The sequence below is a fragment of the Falco naumanni genome, chromosome 3 (genome assembly GCF_017639655.2).
Source record: "Falco naumanni isolate bFalNau1 chromosome 3, bFalNau1.pat, whole genome shotgun sequence".
Classification (NCBI taxonomy): Eukaryota; Metazoa; Chordata; class Aves; order Falconiformes; family Falconidae; genus Falco; species Falco naumanni.
The window spans coordinates 29485425-29511193 of NC_054056.1; the positions used below are offsets into that span (position 1 = coordinate 29485425).

Sequence of the window (25769 nt, forward strand, 5' to 3'; positions counted from 1 at the left end):
ATCAGTTCCTGTTGAAGGTGTTTCACTGCAGAAAAATATCTTGAGTTTCGGTGAAGGAGAAGAAAGAACACAGGCATGATTTTGTCACTTAGACACTGGGATGGCCTTGGAACATGAAGGCTCTAGTCCTTGTGTGAAGTATTGCTGAAACCTTTAACATGCAACAGCAGTTGGGTGCGTACACAGCTCCTACTGTGCTCTGAAAGAAAAGCCCGTGCGCTCTTTACCTGAGGTTAGGCATCAACTGGGTGAGAGTTTTGAAGGTAGCGGGAGCTCATTTTTGCCTGACTGTCATTTATGTGATCTTAAGTCTGTATTTCTTTTTTTCTTATTTTTTTAGTTAAATATCTGGCCTAGAAAGAAAATAAGTTGTCACAGTTCCCTTTGAGGACTCTTTCATTCCTACTACCATGAAGCAGAGTTAGCATTAACTGAAGGAAAAGAGAAAGTTCTCATAAGTAGGAAACTGTGATTCATGTCAAAGTAAACATTTAAACTGAAAACTAAGAGGCTGCACCTGGAAATCTCAAAACAAGTGTGCTTAATTTAGGAATTTTCATTGGATATTGACCTTACTTTTTTCCCTTTCCTTTTAAGATATGTTTTAGTTTCCAGGTCAGATAATTCTGTGGCTATGCTTCCAGTGGTGTTGTATTGGATGTCTTCTACAGGCTTGGAGTTTGGTCAGATGAATAACCCTTACGTGACAAAGCAAGGCTGAGATATGGCAAATAAAGGAAAACGAAGCACCCAAGAAAACAGAAAGTATGAGGAAGGCAGCAAAGTAGGCCTAGTGGGAGTGATGATCAGTTCGAGAGAGATTTATAGCAAAATGGGAATCAAGAGCTGGATGTGAGCCTAGGTGGTTTTCCAAGACAAAAATTTGCCAAGGACTGTCAAGTAAATCTCCTAGCTAGTAACAAGGCACATCTGGCAGCTTGCTTCTGTCCCCTGGTGAAATGAAGTATCTTGTGAAGTTGGAAAGGACATGTAACTAAAAAGGGAGAGAATCATTCCTATAAACCTTTTCATTAAAAGTTGGTCCCTGGTTCTCTTCCCCAGTATGGAGACAAATTTCACTGGCTTCTTGCTTCCCCTTCCCTTTCCCCTTCCCAGCACACTGCCTGCAAGCTCTTCCCCTGTTCTTCCTTCACTAGTCACAGGTAGGATGTCAGTTTGGATAGCCTCGGGCTACCAAATGGTATTCTGGAAGCCAGACGCACATCAGATGTCTGCATTTTATTTTGTTCCTAAGTATTTTATGCTTCTTTGAAACCAGCTGTTATCCATCCCTAAAGAGCCCATTCATACTTCTTAATTGTTGCCGGTTAAGTTCCATGAGCAATCACTGATTTTAAGCTATTCAGTCATATTCTGCACACAAAACCATCTCCATTTTGTACAAAGTACTTTTAAAATACTCTCTGAAAACAGAGAAGCCAAGAAGCTTTTGTATTCTATTTTCCTCAATAAATATCTGCTCTTAATATTGCTTTGAAGTTATTATTGGTGATAAAAATGTCCACGATCATAAGGTGCATATAACTTGGCTAGGAATGGAGAGAACCAGCTCAGTGACCTGAAATACTTGTCCAGTAGCTATACCTTCAGAGAACTAAACCTCCTGAACTTGTAACAGTCCCTTTGAACAGTGGTGACAGGACATTAAAGTATTGTCATTGCTTTAGGAAACCCACTTTAAAGATGCTGTAGTGGTGGAAATGTTGTGACATAGGGGGTTACAGTCAAGAACAGAATAGAACAGACTATTTCAGTTGGAAGGGACCTACAATGATTATCTAGTCCAACTTCCTGACCAGTTCAGGGCTGACTGAAAGTTAAAGCATGTTGTTAAGGGCATTGTCCAACCGCCTCTTAAACACCTACAGGCTTGGGGTACTGGCCACCTCCCTAGGAAGCCTGTCCTGGGGTTTGGTAACCCTCTCGATAAAGAAATGCTTCCTGATGTCCAGTCTAAACCTCCCCTGGTGCAGTGTTGCACCATTCCATGTGTCCTGTCACTGGATACCAGAGCTCAGCACCTACCTCTCCACTTCCCCTTTTCAGAAGCTGTAGAGAGCAATGAGGTCACCCCTCAGCCTCCTTTTCTCCAAAGCAGACAAGCCCAAAGCCCTTAGTCGCTCCTTACAGGACATTCCTTACAGCTGTTTCACTGGCTTTGTTGCCCTTTTCTGGATGCATTCAAGGACCTTAACATCCTTCCCAAATTGTGGGGCCCAGAACAATCTACCCCTTTTTTCTCGCTCTACCCCAAACCCATGTAACTGCTCTCTTCACTTAGGTAGGCATGCCATTGGGATTCTTCTCTCCTAATTTTAGCCATGTAAAAGTTAGGGCATCTAGTCTAAAATCCCTCTAGAGCTGAGTTAGTTAGTACTCCTAGATGCCATTCCTTTCACTTGCTTTTGATGTTAGTGGAAGGACACCCACCACTTGGCTATGGGGAGATAATGCTGTCCTCCCCTGTCAGAATACTTGGACTCCCACAGGCTTTTGAACCATAGCTATTGTCAGGAGTATGTGAAAGACTCAAGTTTTCCAATTTAATTCCATTAAATTTCCAATTTAATTCCAATAAAACCCAGCTATGTAATGTCAAAGGATAAGGAAATAAGAGATATTTTTGTATTTCATTACTGTGCTGAGGCCAGTTACTGTCCACACTGGGTGCTGTAAGCACAGCATTATAAAATACCTGAGGCAGAATAGTTTAGGATGAGTCAGAAGCTAGAAACCAGAAAGACCTCTGGTGGGAAGTATTTAGAGTGAGCCTAGTGCTTACTGTTGTGATGTGCCAGCAAAATTTAGACAGCAAACGAAGTAGATTGATTACAAGCAGGAGAAAGACTAAAGAACTGCAGCTAACAGAGCGGCTGCAGGGAGAAGGAACTAGGTGAGCCACGAGCAGGTGTGGTGCTGGAAGAGTATACTTTGAAATGAAATGAGTTTTCCAGGTCAAAATGGAGATACACTGGCACAGCTATACAGGGACATCTGTGGCGGTATTTCATGTGTCATAGTGCTTTGTGAACAGACACCTTAGTTCCCCAGGCATGTCTGAATAGTACTTCCTACACTAGCATCCTGGGAGGAAAAAATGACCAAGTGGTTTGTCAATTGGTGGTAAAAAAGAAAAGTAAAAAGGGTCAAAACAAGAGTATTTGAATCTAAAGCCATCTAAGAGCTTTCATTTACATTCTCTTCTAATATCTTGCAGGCATGGAAATAAAAATTTTGAGTCAATTATAGGAGAAAGATAAGAAAATCCTGCATTTCAAATACATTTAAGAGAGAAGAAATAACTAACATTTTATTGCCTCTGAGTTCTGTCCATTTATGGCCTAACTTGAAAATCATCTGCCTGCCAAGAATGCTTGATTGGATATTACAATAGGACTCTCAAGTTCAAGAACTAAACTACTCTGAAATAATCAGGCTTTTTGCTTCAAGCCAACAATGAACTTAGTGATCAACACAATCTAAAACATTATAGATGCCAGTGTAAAATACAAGCATGTGGAGCACTTAGGTTGATTGTTTCCTTCAGCAATTGAGCTAGATTAGCATTCTGTTTTCTCCCCGCCCTGCCTACTTTATCAGATGGCACAGCACACAATTTTGTGATCTTTAATATCTGTTGTATAAATTCATGTAGAAATGCTAATATCATATTTTATATAAATGCTAATATCATATTTGATATAAATGCTAATATATTTGAGTGTGTGTGTATTTTCATCATACAAATTAAAAAACGTGGGTTAGGGTGCAAGGTAGTTGTCTGTCTTAGAAAATAAATTAATTTGTCTGTAACTGTGCAGGAACTGTTTTAGCTTTCCTTATGCCCTTTCCTAGGATTAAGTTTATTGTACTCATTGTTCTGTCTCTGGAGTAATACATGAAGTTGTAAAGTATGATGTATCCAAAAGGTACCTGTTGTGCCCTCTAGTGCCCCGTGCAAGGGTTTGTCTTCATAGCAGAAGTGAAGCCTTCACCAAGGACATGTGTTTAATCTTTGATGCAAGTTCTGTCCTAGAGGAAATGTTTTAAGAACCTTTGTCACCAGTAATAATAAGAAGCAAGGAAAAATAGTGCTAACATATCATTAGTATAAGAGAAATACTATTTGATATTAGTTTTCTGTGACTACAGCAGAGCACACGGCTACCGGGAGAGCAGTTCTAACCAGTGGGTACTGTGATTCTGCACTGAAAATGGGAAAAAAAATAAAATTGAGGAGTAATATGCTACAGAAAATATTTTTGCATCGGTCTGTAACCCCCATATGTGCCACAATAACACTGTAGTTATTCCTAAGTTTCTTTTGTCAGGTAATAAAAATGATGGTCACCCTCATAATGATCTCTCTCCTTAGAGCAGAAGAGTTGATGGCTCGTGCAACAGGAAGGAAGGAAGCAGGAAGACTGCGTGACTAACAGCCTCTCACTGTGACCTGGTTTTCTTCTCAGTCTCTCTGTCTGGTAGTGAGTAACAGAAATTGAAAATGTTAACCTCTGGGGTTAACAAGTCTGTAGTATCTCTAAATGAAAAGCAAAACATCAACAGGGATACTGTTATTTACAACATTACAGTTGTTGCAACAACTATTACGGTTGTTTAGCTTGTTTTTAAACCTTGTGATGTTAAATATTTAACACTACTGAAGGATATAAATTAAATACATATTTAAGGCTTTCATCTGTTTGAAGCTTAACTGTAGCTTCTGCTGGCAGATTTTTGCCAAGAATTAGGAAGACTACTTCATTCAAGTACAAACTCTGGGATACATGAATTTGTTACTTGTAAATTAGTAATCTCTCTGTACTTTTTGATCAAGAAGTCTGGCTTGAGATACTCCTTTGAACACAGGCTGGGATTTCAAATTTGACTATAGACGCAGTCTTTGTATGTATAGCACAGTAGATCTAGGATTTGCCTTTGCGTCTGAGTAATGAGAACCTCTGCCAAGTGTGACTGTCTTTCTTTTCCCCATTCGTGATAGCAAAAGGCAATAGGATGTGTCTGCACTCTCCCTTGAACTTCTTGTGGAATTGTGCATGTAAATATGGAGCAGAATGAATATTAACTGGTACCTAAAGAGTAATAAATAGGTAGTTTGGTTTCAGGAGAAGGCACTTTAGATGAAACAAAATGTTGGGAGACCTGTTTCTATAGTCATTGCACTATATTGGATTATTTTCTATCCCAGATGTACGATTTACATTTTCTCTATTATGGAGAAAAGATCATACATCAGGTTGACATTCTGTTTTCATATTCAAGTTGATGTTTCTTTAGATTTGAAAAGTGAAGCTGGAAAGGAGGCCAGCTGCTGGCTGAAGTCTGTTGTGGTGGGGTATAAAGAAAATTCCGTAAGGCTGATAAACTCTAGTTTGCCATCAGCAGGTACATAAGGTGCTGCCTCTGGTGAGTCCAGTGGTGTGTGACATAATGTATTTCAGACACAACTAATTTTAGATATGCTTTCCAAAGGGTTTTTTGCAGGTTCCTCTTATATGTTAGAGTACTTGTCTGAAACGTCTGCTGACAAGTCCCTCTATGCATGAGGAGAAAGCTGGGAAAATGAGAGGGAGCACCCACTTGCTCAGCGTGCCATGAACTCACCCTGGCAAGGTTCATTATGGGATGTACCCAAGACAGTAATGTGGTGATTGCTTCCTGGTTACTGTTGAGCCTTTCATTGGTTTGGAATTAAACTATAATATGGGATCAAGTGCTGTACATGAACACATCATCTCATGATTCGAATGTTAACCATCAAGGTAAAAAAGTCATCAAAGTAAAATTGTTTTAACACACAGTCTGTTACCAAGGCTCAAGATTAACAACCTGGCATTGGAAACAGTGAGCAAGTCAGTGATGATAATTTTCAAACCAAATCCAAGTATTTAGCTGTTGTTCAAAAGAATAATTATGCAGAGGACATAATTCTGGGGAGAGGCTCCTCCGAATTTGTGCCACAAAGACTCTCTAAGGCTTCAAAAGGAGCAAAGCGACGTTTCGCTGTCTTTAGCGTCCTGACACTAAATAATTCAGGCAGCGTGAGCAGTGGGGAGGACGGTGCTTGCCTGGGCGAAGCCCAGAGGAGGGTGCTGGAGAGCCGAGAACGGCGCTGCGGCAGGTTTACTGCGAAATGCCTTCAGCTCCCGGAGACACGCTGAGCGGTGCGTAGATCCACCCCTCTGTCGGTGAAGCTGCAAAACAAATAAGGAATTAGTCAACATCTTTCTTGTGTTTGCCAGATACTTATGTAGGTGGATGCTCATCCTACACGTGCCGTCATTTAGATTTATTTCATGGCTCCTTTTCATCACTGCGTTTTTGCATGGTTCTGCTGGGCAGCTATTTTGTTAGCTCCACCATCCTTTCTTGGCCTATTTTATATGTCAGGCAAAGAATGTAGATATCTTGAACTTCACCTGTACATTTACAGTTTACTCATAGAACAGATATTGTTGCTATAGTATTTGATACAAAGAATAATAATTCATATTTGATGGATAGGCAAACTGATGCTTACGAGACTAAAGGAGACTCAGCAAAAGATATAGCCACCTCCAATCTGCCTATGTGCAAAATTTCAGCCCTTTAAACTGTTCTTCTGGCCAATCTGTTATGCTTGAAATCCACCTGGAGGAAACTTTCTGACTTAGGATTTGCCCAGGAATGTTTTAGGTCATGGCTGTGTAGTGTGAAGCAGTGGGATGGACCCTGGAGCCAGAGCTGGGATCCAAAGTTTTCTCTGCACTAACAGGGCCACCCACCAGGCTACAGCCTCGCTGTGTGAGAGCTGCTGGTTCCTCAGGTCTGTTCTACAGGTTGAAGTCTTCAGCATGGAGGTGCCCAGCCTTCCCCCATCCTCACCTCCTGCTCTTCTGCAATATCATGGAACTTGGTGGCTGAGGTGCCCTGAAGTGTGAAACCTGTGGTAAAATCTTCGGGGAGGCAGGATTTGACATCCAGTCTTAAATATTGGACTATAACATAGAAGAGGGAAAATTAAAAAATGGGCATGTGCACACTCAGGAAAAGATATATGCTGGCTTCTCGGTATGGGAGTAGGGGGCTGTGGGTAGCTGTTCACTCGGGATGTGCCAAAATATTTGGGGAAGCAGATGATTCAAGACACATTCTTGATATTGCTGGCTCTTGCATTACTGTTGCCTAGCTGTAGGTACGCCACCTTTCTGTGGCTCTGTGACTCCTGAGCCTGACACCTCTTCACCTGGATGTCCATGTTGGCTCTTCTCTGTTAGCTGTTCCAGTGTGGGCTGCAGCCACCAAAGGGGCTGTGCTGAGGAGCAGCCGGGCTTTGGTTAGTGACCTGCAGAACGGCTGCCTGTATCCCAACCTCCCAGCCCCTGCCAGGCCAGGGCCCAAGCGCTGCTGTGGGCTGCTCACACCTGAAGCAGGCCTGGGCTGTGATGCTCACTCTTCTGATGCGCTCGGATAAATACAAGTTTTTATAATACTAGACGTGTAATGTAAGCCTGAGCAGGACTGGAGTGTTACCACGTTGGATAGCTACCTGCACCCCCTCAGGACTGCAGTCACCAGAGGTGTGACAGTGTGACTTAACAGAAGGGTAACCGCTGCCCATACACGCCTCCTCCCCACGCACGGAAAGGAGAAAGGCATTCCCGCAGAAGGAGGTGTTACTGCAGTACATGTGCAGAACCTGGCTTGGTAAGCTGCCCTGCAAGGTGGAATATTACGGTCTTGCAGACCAAGCAATAAGAGTTTTTTGGCAAGTGGCAGAGTGGTGGTACCTTAGGGTGATGTAAATTTACATATTCATACAAGTTGTTGTTAATTCAATGATTTGCCTGTACTTGGTGTTACTCTTTTAGAGTTCTGGTTTGAGAAATATTGTTTGTTGCTTTAATGTGAACTAAAATAATCTCAGTGCACCCCATTAGATTGCTTCTACACATGGTCTGCATGACATAGTTGGGAAAGACTAGCGTGTGGTTCAGAGAGATACGACCCATGCACTAAGCGGCATTAATCACATAGCTATATGCATACTTCTTTTTTTTTACATAGCTGTGGGGTATCCCCGTTTGTGCCTGGGCCTCCTACACAAAAGGCTCAAGCACAAACTTACTTCCCTGCAGCACTGTAACTAGTCGTGCAGATCCACCACCGCTGCAACAGTGCTGTCACACTTTAGAATTACTTCCTTACTGTACATCTGCACTGCCTGGCCCCTTCCCCTCCCCCTTTTTTTCTTTGCTACCTGCAGTATTGCAAACCCCAAGAGCAATGTGCAGAGCTGAGAAATCCCCCAAACTCAGTTACCCGTGCAGCTACTCAGCACAGCTCTCACAGCACTCAACATGTACATTGCTTCCCCCATTGGGTTTTTTGACCTTTTCTGCGGCCTATTGTCATTTAGCATCCTGTGTCACACCACCTCACAAGCCCAAATAATTTGTTCTGTGATTAATTGCTGTGGTTCAGGGGCTCAACCTGAAAAGCAGTGTAGCAGCTGCTATACAGCAGTCAAAGCTGACAATAAAACCCCAAGTGGAAAACTGAAAGAGAAATGAGCTCTTTTCCCTCTCTTCTCCCTGCAAACTCAAACGCTCAACCTAAAGGATTCTGGATTCTCCATAAATTTTTGGATCAAAAGACATCATGGTCCTCTTTTTTTTTTCCTTGTAATTGCTCTGTCCCATAACAGAATCACTCACTGCTGCAGTTTTATCTTGTGGGAAGATAGCATAGCAAGATATGTTTAATTTTTTTCCACTCTCTAACTATTGCTATTGGAGCAGAATTTTACCTGGGAAAGTGTGTATTAACATTTGTGATAGTGAATACAATTATGGGAAATTATTTTGGTTCAGGGGCAGAACAGTCGGGGAGATATGTGCAGGACTGGGAAGCAAGAACACCTCATCTCTGCCACTGACAGTCTGTTCGGCCAGGGGAAAGTTGCATAGACTCCTGTTTTGAGCATTCATTCACTTAATATAAGTTAATTTATCTCAATTTTTAGATGCCTATCTTGAAAAAGATGGGGGGTGTCCCAAAGGCCCACACAGCCTCTGTTCCAGTGGATTCTTTAGAGACCTATTGGCAGTTGTTGAGAGCAAGTTCAGGATGGGCAACCAGAAACCAAAGGCTACTTTTGAAAAAAGGGCTTTAAAGCATTATTGTTATGAAAATGTTGACTATTATGAATTTTTATTTCAAAAGGTAGGCTAGTGCTCAAGAAAAGTCTTCCAGGAGAGTGAGGGGAGGAAGGCCAGCCAAGCATCCATGGCTGTTTCCCAGTCTCTGCTCACACCTGCCTTCCTTCTGCCCCAGCTGGTTGCAGGAGAGACACCACGTCTGTTGCACCTCTGCTGCTGCTGCTGTCACTGTGGGGAATCACGGTCAACGTGGTGTGAAGGCTGACAGCATTGTGCACCCCTGTTTGAGAAGCACCCAAGAGTGATGAAACTTGGATGCTCCCTGCTCAAGGGTAACTATGCTGTGACTGACTAATCTTGTGTTCTGATGGTGGTTTTCAGCTGATCTTAGGAGGCCTTGCTGCCACAAAATACCGTGGTCTCTTGGCCCAAGTGATTTTTTTAACTGTAGGGAAGGCTATACAAAATGAAACATCAATGGAAGGATGAGAGAAATAGGAACAGGAACATGCACTCCATGTTTCCGATCTGTGTAAATGTGTCATAGAGTACAGTTTAAAAAAAAAAATAAGATAATAGAAACCTCTGTGGATAACTAGTCACCTGCTTTATTACCGATTTGACAGGAGTCAAGCAGGAACATTTAGCCTGGGACTAACAGAAACCAGTTTCTTCCTTTTTTTTGTTTGCCTACCAAAACCTTTGACTAAGATGCCTCTCCACTGCTCTCCTTCAAACTTCTGCATTTTATGGCAGTACTTTTTACTTTATCTGTAGTAGTACAGGCAGACCTGCATAATATTGAGTACATAACATGATGGGTACAGATCACACTTGGATTCCTCTGGTCATTGCTCTAATAAAAATCATAGGACAAATATTGAACTGCTTGCTTTAACATCCCAGGTTGTCAGTGGTTACGCTGCAGAGACATTTAGTCAAACCATTCTCTCCAGCCATACGTTTCAAAGTACAGCATTGTTTTCAGGCCTGCTGGAAATATGCCAGGTTTTTGCTGAGCCTTACTTGTGCTGGGCCAACACTTCGCTTAAGGTTGTGTGAATATATTGCCTCCAGTGTTCGCTAATTCTAATTGTTTCATCCCTTGTGATGTAGTGACTCATTTCTTTGTGTGCATGCACATGGCAAGTAATGCTTGTAAAGCTCTTCTTACGGTTTCTAATATGGGTTGATACTCGACTTGCTAATGCCAGTGTCCTGTCTTTATGACATTGCTTTTGGAAAGTATTGTTCTTAAAGACAAATTTCAGTTTTGTTTTGATTACCGTATCTAACCTTCTTGCTAGACTTGCTACTCTGGAGCAGTATAAAACCTAAAATAATTCTTTCACTATGTTGAAAGGTCTCTGGAGAAGAAGAACATCTTAATAGTTCTTTGTGTATCTGATAGCACTGATTATTTGCTTCACCACTTCCACAAAACAATTGTATTTTGGAAAACTGCCTGCTTACAATTACATGCTAGGATACGTGTAAAAAATTATGAAAATACTATTTATGTTGTTTGAAACAGATGTAGGAATGCATGCTTGTTTGTGTCTCCAAGATCTGTCTATGCAAGCAGCTTGCTGGCAATTTGTGTCCATATCGTCATCATCATTTGGCGTCAGCTACAATTTGTCTTCTTCTGAACCTCACTGAGAGCTGCTCTTGAGGTGGAGAATCTGTGCCATGAGAAGGAAATGGCAGTGGTCTACTCAGATGTCAAAGACACATCACTTTTTCCTTACCCACAGCAGAACTCACAGGTGAGGGCTCTGTAGAAGAATAGCTTAGGCTGAAAGTGTATTACACAATACGTCTAACCCCTCCGCACTGGAGGACAGATAGGCGCGTTACGTAAAGGGGAAGATGGCTCAGAGCCAGCACCATCTAGCAGAAATCATGACAGTTGTAGCAGTGCTGCCGTGTGTGAGAGGCGCGACTCGGGGAGGTTTCCTCTGGCTTCCCCTAGAGCTGGAAAGACACATTCAGAGCCAAGGGTTCAGTGGCAGTGTGTGTGCGCTTGGGCTTTAGGCTTGAAAGCCTAACTCTGTCCCCAGGTCCCAAGATCGTACCATATCATGTGCCAAATCTTATTAATAATTTTGGTTCTTAAACCAAGAGTGTAGGTGTGTGGAGAGAAATGATTGTATGCAAGTGTTTTCATGCAACTGTGAAAGAATTAAGAAAGTGAGCCTTTATTTCCCTGTGTATGTAATATTCCGAACCAAATGACCTTCTCTGCATATAGAGATAGTACAGGAGTAACAGGAAAACAGCTGTGGGCATGAAAATCAAGAAAAAGTCTCCAGTAAGACCCAGAATCAAAACCAAATAACCTGAATGAAACTAAGACTGTGAGTCTTAGATGTAATTCTTTACTATTGATAATAAATGAAATCATTGTTTTGTCAACAGAAGGGCTCATGCTGACTTGGGTACAAGTCTTTACATACTCTTAACAACATTTGAGTGCTCAGCTTGAACTCAGCTCAGCGAAGTTACCTAATGTAACACCAGTTTTTACTGTTTGCCTCCATTTATTAAGCCAATGTCCATCGTTCAAGATACCATTTCTGTCATATGTAAAAATCTTCAATTTTACTGGCAGTTTATTCAATGTCAAAAGTCTTCATACAGTTTAAGAGATTCTATATTACTATTAATTAAAATAGCTATGCAACAGTGTACATAATTATTGCAGGCAGTCTGAGCACAGCGGCAGTCATACACAGTTCCTTTAAAAACAGAAGCCAAAAGATTTTATCCTAGTTTTTAATGAAGTTATATTTCAGTGTTTCCAAAACTCTTCCTTGGAAATGAAGCCATATTCAGAAGAAGTCTCACATCTGTGTCTCATCTTTCTAGTTTGAAAGATGGAGGGATGAGTTAACTTGTTGGGATTTGAACCTCCACTGCCGCTAAATCTAATATGAACCTAGTGACAGAACTTCAACTGATGTATCTCACCAATAGATGACTCTGTAGGAGTTGATCCCCGGGACATGCTAGTTTAATATTCCTAATAAACAATATTAAGACTCCTGGTAGTAGTGTGCATTACAAAACAAGATGAAGGCATTTCACAACCTCTGTCAGTCACCGTTTTTATGGAGGAACTGTTGCAGAGGAATTGAGCTCAGGTCTGGTGTATAGTGTCTTTTCCATGTAAATACTAGGTGTGTGGGGGGAAAGCCTATAGCAACAAGCTTTTCAAAGTACTCACCTTAAAACTGAACCCTGTGAGTCTGAAAATCCTGTGTACTGGATTGATTGCATCAGACTGCAGCCTGATGCTGTAGCTACTCACTTTACAATGCTGGCCTGCAAAAGCCCTCACAGGAAGACCTTGTGAGAAAGGAGAAGTTTAGAAGTCCTGTGCTTCCTTCCTTCCCCTGTTGGGCTGCTGTAGTAGTATCTGAGTCCTGCTGCATACTCTGGGGTTTGTTTGACTTTCTTTATATTTGCCTTGCTGAGGGTTATGCTGAAGGACTCAGAAGAGAAGAGATGTTGAGCTCACTTAAAAAATGCAACAAAAACATGGAGGCTGCATGAAGCAGACAGATCCTGAGGACTTTGGCAGCAATGTGGAGGCTGCTCCCAATGTAGTAGTAGCATGGTATCTTAGCATGTGTATTGCACAAGCTTTTGGAAAGGAAGTTGTGAGAGAAAGCAAAGGGACTACATACATAATGAAACTACGTTATGAGTAATGAAAGTACTGCCTAGCCCGTGGGCCTCCCTTTCTCCAGGAGCTGTTTGAGCCTTCATTTCCTTGTATCTGTATTCTGCAACTGGACGTTGTTTCATTTCCGTGCCTGTTCAGAAAATTCTTCCCTTCTTGGTGGCTGAGAACATCTCACACATGAGTGGTGCCACCACATTCTCTGTGGTGTCTTACTGACACAGCATGTTAGCCAGGACTAGCCCAGTGCCAGTACTTGCCCAGAGATGTCAAGGCTGGGTAGAAGCAGATAAAGGTGGAAGAACTGGGAGATGAGATACAGTGGAGCTAGGGAGAGACTTCAGATGCTCTTGGGGCAACTGAAGAACAGTGGAAGCAACTGCTGCTGTTGCCCTGGTGATTGCTGCCTCTCTAAGTATACTCATTCATCCCTTCATCAGTAGCCAGCCTTGCTTTCCAGGGCTTTGACAAAGACAAAATTTGGCCATTTGGATATCCTTCCTATGTCTTCTGGACCTGATGCATACCAACTTTTCCTTTAATTCTTCAGAAATTGGGTGAAGCTGTACAGTTCTTATTTTGCTCTTCCTATATTCCCTATACCTGGGTGCTCCCTGGGGCCAGCGTGGTCCCAGCAATGGGGTTCTGTGTCAGCTTTCCTGGCAGGCAGCCAATGGACCAGACTTGTATTGTGGTTTTCCATTACATTTCTAAGAAAATACCAAGAGCCATAACTTTACCTCAGAAATGTGAACTGCTATGTCATGCTGTCTGCACCAAATTGACTACCTTCTTGTTGTCCTGTTGCTTTAGAAGACCTTTACATGAAGACAAAGGTATTTTCTGGTAAAGGAGTGTGTCTCAAGTTTTCCAATGAGTGTATATTCTGGCCACCTTGAAATGTGAGCAGCTCCAGGTTAGAATGGCTGAGTTCTGAGAACAGAGGGCAAAAGCTAAAGAGCTCGTCTGTTAATAAATTAATTTGTGGTTTGGTGGAATTTTAGAAGTGCATGGGGACATAAAGCATGGAATGAAGGCTAAAATAAAATTTCAGTAATTTATTTTGAAATAATAATAAAAAAGGTACCAAAAAGTCAGCATGTCCATTAAGGACCAGCCCTATTTTCCACTGAATTTGCTAATTGTGCTTTAAAAAATTAAACTAGTACGATTTCCTCTCTTCTTGGTCTTTCTTCAATTCAACTTACTGGTGTCTGTTACTAGGACAAAGTCTGCTAAAGATGTTTTTGCATGAAGTTATAAAGTACCACTGATACTTTACAATTTCTATAAATCAGACTTCTGTCAATCACTTCTGTGCCTACCATAAGAAACTGTCTTGACTTCAATTGAATAGCAGTGTACTGAGCTGCCATTTGTGTTTTTTTATTTAATATTTTATATTTGTGTTTATGTATTTTTACAGAGATGCAGTGTGCTAAGAAAACTTTAAATTGAACTTTATGTGATTCATTCAACTTAATGACAACGGTTTGATTTGTAGGGGCTACTCCAGTCTCTTTCAGACACAGCTGGAAAGTCGCTGTGACAGAGAACCTAGAGATTTCCCCATCAAGGGAAGTCCCCACTTGATGGTGAAGCAAATCTAGACCTTTGAAAAGACACCTTTTGTTTAGAGACGTGAAAAAATTTCCCCTCTGGCATATTGGCTCTAGGAAAATAATTACATGCTGTCATTATCCCTCCCATTCTCCCTGTGTATGTTACAGATGTTATAGAAGTCACCTTTGCTTACCTTGTTGCTTCAGTGGTGTGCCAGGCATAGCTTATTCAGATCCAACTCACCAGTGAGCTAGTATGTCAGAGTAAAACCAGTATATCCAGTCACATACATTTGCCTTAATTTTCTGTGATCTTCTTTTCCTTTTAGTCACTAAATATATGTACATATGCATGTACTTACAGAAAAGCATGCATTCACATAAGTAATAAAAGTAAAGGACAGAATATAAGGCCTGCACTTAAGCACAGAATCCTCATTTTTTTCCAAAGTAGAATTTGCTGCTAAATATTTACACTAACTCAACAAAGATGAAGTAGCTATTTTCCCCTCAAATTATATAATACATATTGCCTTTGTGAGAGGTCCAAAAACTTGATATATTGACTGCATATAAAACATTAAAACCCCTTGAACTGAAATCAGTGCATCTCTGCTGGTTCTGTGACCTTGGATCTTCCCTGGCTGCTTGGTGGAATCCCAGATGCTTTTTACAGAGAGGGATCTTCCTCCATCTAGAAACTGTCGTTCTTCAGTTTTTATTTGTAGGGCTTATACAGTTCCCTTTCTGAACAATTTCTTTTCCTCTCTCCCATTATTAGAAAAAATATTTTCATGGGGACCACTTGGGAGACTCAATACCATGATTTCCGCCGGTTTTCAAGATATTGCAAATAGGCAGCGAGGTCAATTAGTTGTGTAAATTTTGGAGTTGCCTGGAAAATTTGAAAGCGATCATCTCACGTATATGTAGTTCCATTCATTACCAAGGATTTAAAGGTTTGCCAAATATACAAGTGGATGACAAATTATATTTACTGCGGTCAACAATGGTATTCAATCAGCTAGAGTAGAAAGTTATGAATGAAATTGCATTTCAGTTTCAATTTTATTTCAAGTTGACTTCAATTAGAATTTGTACTACTGGGAATTCATACCTCATGGCTTGAATTTGACCACTGCACTGGCTTTTACAGCCTGCGCTTGTGTTGTGGTTTAACTAAGTGCCACACAGCTGCTCGCTCTCCTCCACCACACTAGGATGGGCAGGAGAATCGGGAAAAAGGTAAAACTCATGGGTTAAGATAAGAACAATTTAATAACTGATATATAATAACAACAACGACATTGTAATGAAAAGGAGAGAGAGAGAGAGACAGGAATAAAATCCAAAAGAAAAAACCCAAGTGATGCACGATACAGTTGCTCACCACCCTGATGCCCAGCCAGTCCCCAAGCAGTGATCCACAGGTCCCAGCCACCCCCCTGAAGATCATATACTGAGCATGACATCCTATGGTATGGAATATCCCTTTGGCCAGTTTGGGTCAGCTGTCCTGGCTGTGTCCCCTCTCAGTTTATGGTGCCCCTCCAGCCCTCTGGCTGGAAAGGCCTGAGAAACTGAAAAGTCCTTGTCTTGATATAAACATCACCCAGCAACAGCTAAAAACGTCAGTGTGCTATCAACATTGTTCTCACACCAAATCCAAAACGCAGCACTGCACTAGCTGCTAAGAAGAAAAATTAACTGTATCCCAGCCAAAACCAGGACAGAAGATCCCTGATGTGTTTTCTGTCCTTCGCAGGGCATCAGCACAGTGTTTTCAGCTCGTTGTCCCAGAGGGAAGGTTGACTGGGAGCCGGGAATGCTTGTGTGCAGCTCCCAGCATTGTCCCTGCATTTTGGCTTGCTTGATACCTCCCATCCAGATACAAACAAGGTCCAAGGCTGTGGTATGGAATTATTCATGATCAGTTAGTTTCACTGTGAAATGTGCTCTCAAGCAAGAGGAACATATTCTACCAACATTTTCTGGTAGCCCACAGCACCCACATCCGCTGCAAGTGAGAGGCAATAGGTAACAAGGATGATAAAGGCACTGCGAGTGTTCTCTGAAACTCACAGGTCAATGAGTTATTAATCATAGAAAATTCCTAAATGTTACGATTTGGCCTCCAATGCAGGGGAACCCTTCTGCCCCCCACCCAGCCTTTCTTTTTGAAGGGCATACAAGAGGCTGTGTGTTAAATTTTATATTTGTTTTATGGTATCTGAGTGACTGTACTCTTACGAAAAATAAGTTGTTCTTGTCTGAGCACAGAGATGATGCATGTTGCCCAGCACTGTTCAGAGGGAGTCTATGGCAAAAGAGAAACCGAATAGCTTTGGATATCTTGCAAGCGCCACAAATCAGGATCATCTTTATACCATTTTGTGCTTTCCTCCAGGTTTCAAGTGGGAGGTAATGGGAAGATAGCAAAATGCAGTGTTGCAAAGAGAAGTTTCTCAGGGATCAGTCAAAAGGCAAATGTGATGCTGACTCAGCAGCAAAGAAAATAGAAGTGGCCCTGATGGGGAAGGTTTTCTTTTGCCTCTGTGTGCTATGAGGAATCTGCTTGTGCTGGTTAGTGTGTAGAAATGGTGTGGTGTACCTTTAAACAGCTGTCATTATCTGGTGTGTTTCCCTGTCTGAAATTATTTGAAAAACACTGCAGCCCTGCTACAACAAGTGGATAGACTGATGTTTTATATCAATAGCAAATGGTTTGTGTGCATCCTAGAGTGCTAATGGAATTCCTTCAGAAGATGTTTGGCATGAACATGAAGGAAAGGCACATCATACATGTATTGCAATGTTTTGGAAAATGGTAAGCTGCTTGGTTACCTTCATCTGTGTCTGATACTGGGTCATTCCCTTCAGTATTTCGAGGGAGTGATAGAATGAATGTTCAGTGATACCTGAAGTGAGGCTAATTTTGGCTGGAAAAGGCTGTGACTTGTTTTTCCCACAGGCTTTTTTCCTGCTGGTAGTTTCTGGGACTTTCCCTTCCTGGAAAGTTGTTCTCTGTGGCTTGCAGCTTATGGCAAGATTTCTCTCCAGTGCCCATCTGGCACTTTCAGGAGCTAAGCCAGCTTTCTGCTTCATCGCACTACTCCCACTCAGGAAAATTTTCAGAGCAGAGGAGAGTTGCTGATATAATTGCAAGGGGGTCCCATTTCTTAACCTAGCACAGCGCTGTAGAGATTTTCCATTCTTTGGGTGTGGGTACAAATGCTTTGCACAGAACAGTTGACAGATCCAGTGTGGCCACTCAGGGAAGCAGAGGAGGTGGCTGTTTCTTCTGTTGGCTCCCTTTGCAAGGTGTCAGCCTTCCGCATGGAGGTGCTTGTGTCCATTTTTTCATTTTTATTCAAGTCACAAAAATACTGGCTGACTCTTTTCAATTGCTATGCAGCTACTTGTTTCCCCAGAGTAAGCAACACATTGTGGCTGGTGAAAGAAAGGTTCACCTGCCTGAAGTCTGAAAACAAATCCTTGTTTGTTGCTAACAACTGGCAGATGCCTTCTAGAGAAAATCATGAACAGGGGAATGGATGTCTCTGGGAATTTGCCCTTAGAACAGGGTGAGTTGTAGAGGAGGAAGCAGAGTAGGGGATGGTGGAGTGCAAGAGTAAAATCTGGCAAGGGGTTTTGGTGTAGTGGTTAGACTATTAGCAGCTGTTGGTTTCACCCATAATTGTGCTACACTGGGCAGAGGTTATTTGACGTTATAATGTAAGCATATTTGATTAAGATCATGCAGCATGTACTCTTGCTGTGGCCTTCAGTAACCAGATTTGCTGCCTAGCAGTTTGAAATAAGTTATGTACTAAAGATCAGTGTGGTGACGATAGCCTCAGGCTGTGTGTCAGGCTAACCAAAAGATGGATCCTGATGGCTGACTCTTGAAGAGCTTGGCTTTGGTCATTCACTGAGGTCAAACAATATATGGCCATTTGGCAGATTTTCCACCCAAATCTGGGGTATTTTTCGTGGAGATTTTGGATGCATTCAAATCCACAACGGAGCAGGACTGTAGGACAGGGACTGCAGGTTACAGTTGAAAAGTCTTGGCATTAATACCTGGGCATCAATCTTGATGAACTACCTAGTACAAGTAAGAGTCATGTTCCTTTGCTTATTGCATCAAACTGAAGGAGAGTGTAAAGATTAAACCTGGACCCCAGGCAACACTGGTGTGAGTAAAGTTGTGTCCAGTCTCTAACTGAAAATAATGTTATTGCTTTATTGTCTTTTTTTTTTTTTAAAAAAAAAAAGGGAGCGTTTAGTGCAAAATAGCAAAATAACTCTATTCCGCTCTGAACAGCATCTTTTCCTTCTAGGATTTTTGGTTACATGATTAATTAAAGTTCATTTTTTTCTTTGGTTATTAAGCTAGTATTAATCTGTGCATGCAAAAAAAGAGAATATTAGAGTTGAAATTCACAGTCTTCTTCATTTTTAATTTCTTCCATTTTCATATTCTTCACGTAATAGTCAGTCCCTGATTTAGATTATGACAAGATATATTGACAGACACCCACAAGAAACTATTAATACAGATTTTTTCCCTATGGCTCTTTCTCACTCATGCCTTCTTAAAATAGGGGGAGAAAGTAATAACTTAGCATGAATTAGTATCTGTGGCACAATCTAGTAGAAGTAGAGACAAGGAAGGAAGTGGGACATCAAATTGGAAGCTCCAGGATTCAGTTACAAGCCCAGATATGAATTTCAGTGTTTGAAGCTTCTTTTTGTCACTAACACAAGAGAAAAGGCAGAACTGGAATTGTGGGTGAAAGAATTCATACTATGTGACATGCATCCATCAAACTGCAGCTACAAAATTTATCCTTCAAAGCAATAATCCAAAGAAAAAAATATTGGTTGCACTACTACATTGTAAACACTAACAGATGCAAAAAGCATTGAGCTAATTAAAGGTTGTTTTAAAACTTTTGAGATCATACCATTATGATATAATAATGATTATTTTTAGTTTCTTTTTTCTACAAAGGGAAACCACTGAAGTAAGACACTCTGTGAAACTACTTTACTTGAAAAAAGCCCCAAATTCTGATTTACAAAGCTCCTTTCTTGATAGGAATTTATAGAAATGCTTCTAAGTTCCTGTAAATGCCCCCACGTTTCACACATCATATCATGTGAAGCTGTTCTTGACCCTAATGAAGATGCGGGTGAATCACTAAGCCAAAATGAAAGAAGAAGAATATAGAGAATAGAAAGTTTGTGAATCGTGAAGACAGAACATAGTATAGAGTGGAACAAAAGGGGAAGTTTCGAAGCAGTAGATATTAGAGGAAAAATAACACTAAAGGAAGAGATTGTCCTGCCCTCATCTGTGTTTCAGTGGGGTTAAACCACATGCAGTAGAACAATGCCTGGTACAGTATGGATCTCATTAGTCATGATCCTATTGAGGTCAAACTCCTGTTGCCTCTTCTGGACGTAGGACTGGATTCCTGTGCTGTTATCAGGAAGGAGCATCGTTAACCACAAAGCTGTATCTGTAGACACAGCCAAACCCCTTCCAAGGTCAGTTGGATTGGCCTATCCTGCCCTCTTGTTCTGGTTGCCTCCTCCAGAGATAACCTGGGCTGGATCTGAAAAGTGTTACCAGGATGGACTTTCTCCCTTCCAGCTTTCCTGAGAGTTTCAGCTCTTCTGTCTGCTTCTCAAGTGTGATAAAGCAGAACGTGGTCGTCAGGTTTTCCTTAGTCTTTCCTCAGGCTATTTTCTCAAAACCAGAATTTGGAAGAAATGTCCTATCTGCATGCATGATACTCTTTATCCCTGCTTCCACTTTGGTCTAGGGATCCCCTGCTAGACTATCATCATTCTTGTACATATTTTTCAGTGTTTGCTTTTTTTTTTTTCCTCCCCCCTGAAGTGTGAGCAGAAGATTCAGAGAGGAGGTAGTTCAAGGAAAGAAATTAATTGTCCCTCCGTTAGACCCTTGGGCGATCTTTTCAATGCTCAGTACAATTGGAGACTTGCATTCATTTCTCTGTGAGTCTTGTCTGCTCTGGGAAACTTCCCCATTTAGGGGGAAATCCATATTCAGCCACAACTGGGGGAGTCCCAGGAAGCCGGACAAGAGGAGAGAAGGGTGTAAAGGACGTAGAATTGCTTCAGAGAACCAAAGACATCTGTGTAGACAATCTTCAGTGCACACCAGTAGACTTAATTGGGCTGGAAGGACATGTAGACTCAAGAGCTAAGCCTACTAGATGTTCCACGATGAAACAAGCTGCCCACCTTGGTCCTACTCCCTGGAAATAGTGAGTTTGGAAAGTTGGTGAAAGCAAGTTGTGAAAAGCTATGGGAATTTTTGCCTGATAAAGCACTGGGGAAAAGCTGAGTAAACGTGTCAGGATTTCACCAGATGAAAGAAGAACAGAGGTGGCCTCTGATGTTTGCAGACTTAAAAAATAAAGCTTAGGTTCACTAGTTCGTATGTAGAAATTTTATCTACCACGTTGGGTCACAAGCTGGTAAGGTGTTATTCAGGGAAGGTATCTCTATGCATGTGACTACATGAGCCAGTACAGTACAATAGGAAACAGGCTGTATAAGATATAAGATAAGCTCAGCTGCTTGTGAATATACCTAGAAGTTGAACCCATTCTTTTACTATTTATTTTCAGGTCCATTTTTTATTAAGGGCATTATGCCATTGATCTAACTTATCACTAGGTAAAGTTAACTGTGGACATCATGCTACGCTGTGTTTAGGATGAGAATTTACATATACATTTGCCTCCATTTAGGTAGTTTGTTCTGTGAGAACAACTCAGAAAAAGGCATCTGTTTGAACCTCAGTTTTGAACCCATCCAAACCAATGGAAGTTTTTCAGTTTCTTTCACAGGATCTTTAAACCAGAATATAATTTTCTAGCAAAATGATAATGAAAGTGTTAGTGGTTTGATCTACTATAGATGAAGGACTAGGAAGAGTACAGTGCTGGTTTTTTTCCCCTCTTATAAAAACTGTAAGATAGGTGGCAGCAGCAGATGTGTTAAGAAATATTCAAATGTTGATAAAAATGTCGATCAATTTTGGGTCCCATAAGAACTTCCCTGAAAGGTGAAAAGCACAGGTTTCTTTTATTTTCCTTACCTTGGCATCTCCTTCAATAAATCAGGTATGTCGTTCAGCAGAGTGTAGTGTTACATTAATTATAGCATGCCACACAGCATTTAATGAGAAAAACCTCATTCATTTAAATTCAGAAAAAAAATTAAAAAGTCAAATTGCTTCCGCTTCTTAAGAAGTTTGTATAGTATGTAGCATTTCTATTTCTAAAGCTATTTCTATCATTGCCACCTTTCCCTGAAATTTTTACATGTGCCTGTGTATAGTAACTGGTTATACAATATATTTATAGATGTCCTTTGGTTGCCAACTCAAGTTTTTATTTTCTAGCAATTTCTGTAGCTGTTCTTTCCAGTTATACTCTTGTAAAATCTTATATATAGATCAAGAATCTGCACTGTTTAAATAGAACTCTATATATAGAAAGCCTTTTTTTTGGTTGTTCAACAGTATAATCACCTCATCTGGCAATTATATCATATTCCAGTAGTCTAACATGTAGATGTATCTCTGCAATGCACTGGATGCTGATTTATAGAAAAGTATTTTTAAAAAATGCTCAGATGTAAGTGAGCTCATCAGAGCTCTTAGCTTGTACTGTACTTATTTATTGCTTATTGATTTCCCAGGGTGTCCAGATTGAAAATATATGTTGTATGGGTTGTACTTGGAAACTAGAGTAAAACTCATTTGCAGTAGGCTTTGTGCAACACTTTACCGTTGTAGTAGATTCTTTACAGTATACTTATTTTACTGGACTGTGGTGGCATAAGGGAGCTACTGATGCATCTACTATAAATAAGTGTGATTGAACTGTGAAATTCAGGACACAATCATCTGAATTATGCAAGCATTTACGAATCTCAGCCAGGATACTTTAGAAGCAAATTTTATTTGGAAAATGTGTGATTTACAGAAGCGTTATAGTGTTCAGGAATACTGTAGAGTACCATAACATTAATACAAGGACAACTTATTATTTATTCATTTCTTTATTAATTTGCATATATTTCTATTAAAATCAGAATTTTTATGGAGGTACCGCAAAACCCATTGCTATCAAGGTGGTTGTCTCCTCTTAGAGCTAATAATCTAAGAATAACCCCACAAGATAACAGAGGACCACAGTCTGGTAAGGAACAGGGAACTTGAATTGATCTCACTGTACTGTAATTTTTTAGTACACATAACAAAGGAGCATTTTAAAGGGAAATGTGAATGCGCACATAAGTAGGCTAGAAGAAAATACAAAAGTGTAGATCTCAGAATTTGACAGGTGGCTGTGTCACAGGTTACTTGGAAGGACCCTCTCATACTCAGCATTTCAATAGCGAACAACGCAGTAGGTAGGTTTGGGCTAGACTGTGACAGGTGCCACAAACAGAAGACTGCTAGGGTTATACTTAATATGATGAAAAGCAAGAGTAAGAGATGTCTCTTACTCTTAAGTAAGAGTCTCTATCTCTTAAGAAAGGAGATGAAATCAAAGTATCAAGGTATAAAGTTCATCTGCTGAAACATTTGCATGGTGCAAGACTGTGTTGACCAAGGTAGGAAAAGAAATTACTGGGGGAGAATGATTAACTATGTGAAGCTTACAGTGATGATTACACATCCACAGTGAGTTGTCAGAAAGGGGCTGAGTTGTTAGCTTGGCTAAAATGATTCATGCCTAGAGTGGAAACGTGAATTTGTAAGTGATGAGCATGAAGTTGTTAAGTGCAGTGGGGGAGTGATTATTCGGAGATAAGGGGCAGAACAAGGGAAGGGAACCAAACCTGGGGTTTGACAGAACATCCCATCCCCCTTGGAGTGCTGGAGTGGAATGAAGATGCCTCCAGGTAGCTCTGTGAGCTGTTATAGAGGGCAGAGGAGAATTAGGAGAAAATGGAGACCCTGAAGACGATGAGTGTCAAATTTGTGTCAAGAACAACTGGCAGACCAAGAATGAGAAGCCTGCAGCACTAGAATTGTAAACAAGAAGAAGTCACTAGAGACTATGGTGAAAATAGTTCGGTTGAATTCAGTTGCCAGGAACTGAGCGGGAGGAGGCCTGAGTTGTAATTAAAAAACCAGCTCTAGACAGTGTGCTTATTGGTGCCATGTTCAACATACCTGGAGTATCTGAAACCATTAGTTAGGCTTACTTGCTAAGGGAGAACACATTGCTAAGTAAGCTCTTCCATGTTCCAAGTGTAAAGCCTGCAGGAAACAGCTATAGCTAGTTAAGGGAGAAAACTGGTAGTATAGGATGAATTCATTGAAAGAAATGAAAATGCATGTAAGGAATAAAAACTGAGCGAGTGGTTTAGTAAAAAAAAACCCAACACAAACCAGGAACCTCACCAATGCAATGCAAACTAGTCAAAACAATCCCAAACTAATACAGGTGCATGGTGAAAAGGAAGAAAAATAACACAGATATCGGAAATTAACAACTAGAAATAATTGCTAAGAGTTCAGAAAAATATATTTTAAAATCAATAGGAAGAGCTATATTAACATTGCACTGATTTTGATGAGACAAATTTGCTGCTCATATTTGTGTCAATTTCTTGTATGTGAATATTGACCTTAATAGGCATTTTGTCTTATCATTAAAAATTATATTTACCTGCTCCCTAATGAAACTTATTCTAACAGAGGTGGCAGAGTAAAAGCTGTAGAAGTAGCAGACTTAAGGACAGAATATAATCAAGGTTATTTGTGTTGCAAGGAGAAACAGACAGGAAAAAAGGTTAAAAAAAAGAGAAAGGGAGTGATACAAGGAGGTGCAAAATAGACCAGGAGCTGGAACAGAAAGGGATCATGATGGCAAGAGAAGATGTTAAATGAGGAAAGTAGATAAAAAATTCTACTTGTGAGGTGAGAAGAAAGAGAAAGCTAAAGAAAAGGTATGAGCAACTGAAAGCAAGCTGAACTGAAGAGGAAAAATCACAGCATATTTAATTAGCTATCACTTGAAAGAAATTGATGGCTTCTCGTATCAGTTAGCACATACTCTGTAACATCCTTCAAGTCCTCAACGGGAAAGGAGACCCATTCTGTTAGACACTAGATAGCAGCAAGGACTCATCTTAACACTTCTGCTCTGCTGGGCTTCTTTGAGTGAAATCAACCTCTTTTCACAAGTATCTTCTTTCTGATCATAAATTCTAGCTCTAAGTTTACATTTTCCTTTTCCTTTTACGAAGATTATTTTTTTCATCTGAGAAAGATGGTTAAGAGTTTACTTTGTTCTGGATTATTTGTTCACTCTCCAACTTCTGCTTTATGAACCCACCCTCTTATATTAGAAATTTCTTCTGCTGATCATGACTGGGATGAGCAATCTTTCTACACAGAAACATAGTGAAGCTACCTTTCATTTTTCTTCCTAAAATGGTATCAAGAAGCTGCTGTAAGTATGGGTTCAGTCTGCTTCAGTCCTGTACATTTAATCTCCGTTGCTTGTGGTAGAAGATCAATTTTTCCCTCCTTATTCAGACCAAAAGTCTTTTGGAAATCACCAGAAGATTTGTTTGAATGTGGCCTGTATTTCAGACACAGAGGTAACATTTTAGAGCTAACTTCAGGACAGAAGACTAAAGGGATAGATCTGAATGATGAAATGGAACTTGGAAGTACTTGGAACACTGCAAGAAAACCCAAAATCGAGTATTTTAAGTTCTAATTGGAATGCACCCAGAACTAGCAAAATGTTTCAGTCAGGAGTAAAGGGTGAGAAAGGCTTTGGGAAGTTCCAGCAAAAGCTGAGATTTGATTAAGGCTAATCTTCAAGTTCCCCCACCCACATATGTCACCTGATATTCAAAAATACACACAGAAAACAGAAACTGTATGGAAGATTTTAGTTTCAGCTGCATTTCCTAGCCTTACTTAAGGACCACAATGAAATGACAGAAGTTAATCTCATTGGTTCTCTTAGAAAGCAGGAATTTTCTCTTCTAGAAGGCTGCAGCGTAAGGAAAGATGCATTTTTTAAAGGCTGCCCTTTAAAAGGCAAAGCAGTAAAACCTGTTGGTATTTTTCTTTAATTTCTGCTTAAATCCCTATATTCATTCAAAAGAGCAGATGTCCAGTTAGGCTTTGGAAACATGTAATAAAATATATTCCTGGCTACAAAGATATTACGATCAGCATAAGCAGATGAAGAAAGGTAAGAGCGAGGAAAGAGCGTTACCCCATTTTCCTCAGGTGTGGTTTTTAGCATAGCCTTT

The 25769-nt window shown here is 40.7% G+C and overlaps 1 protein-coding gene across 2 annotated transcripts in view; it reads left to right on the forward strand.

The window, feature by feature from the left end:
- DUSP22 (dual specificity phosphatase 22) overlaps positions 1-25769 on the forward strand; it is an 89655-nt gene that overhangs the window by 3674 nt on the left and 60212 nt on the right. The window contains exons 2-3 of one of the 2 annotated variants that reach the window (XM_040586882.1): positions 4397-4505; positions 9358-9514. The gene's annotated coding sequence lies outside the window, so the exon portion shown is untranslated. The remainder of the gene's footprint in view (positions 1-4396; positions 4506-9357; positions 9515-25769) is intronic. The other variant, XM_040586881.1, reaches the window with a different exon arrangement.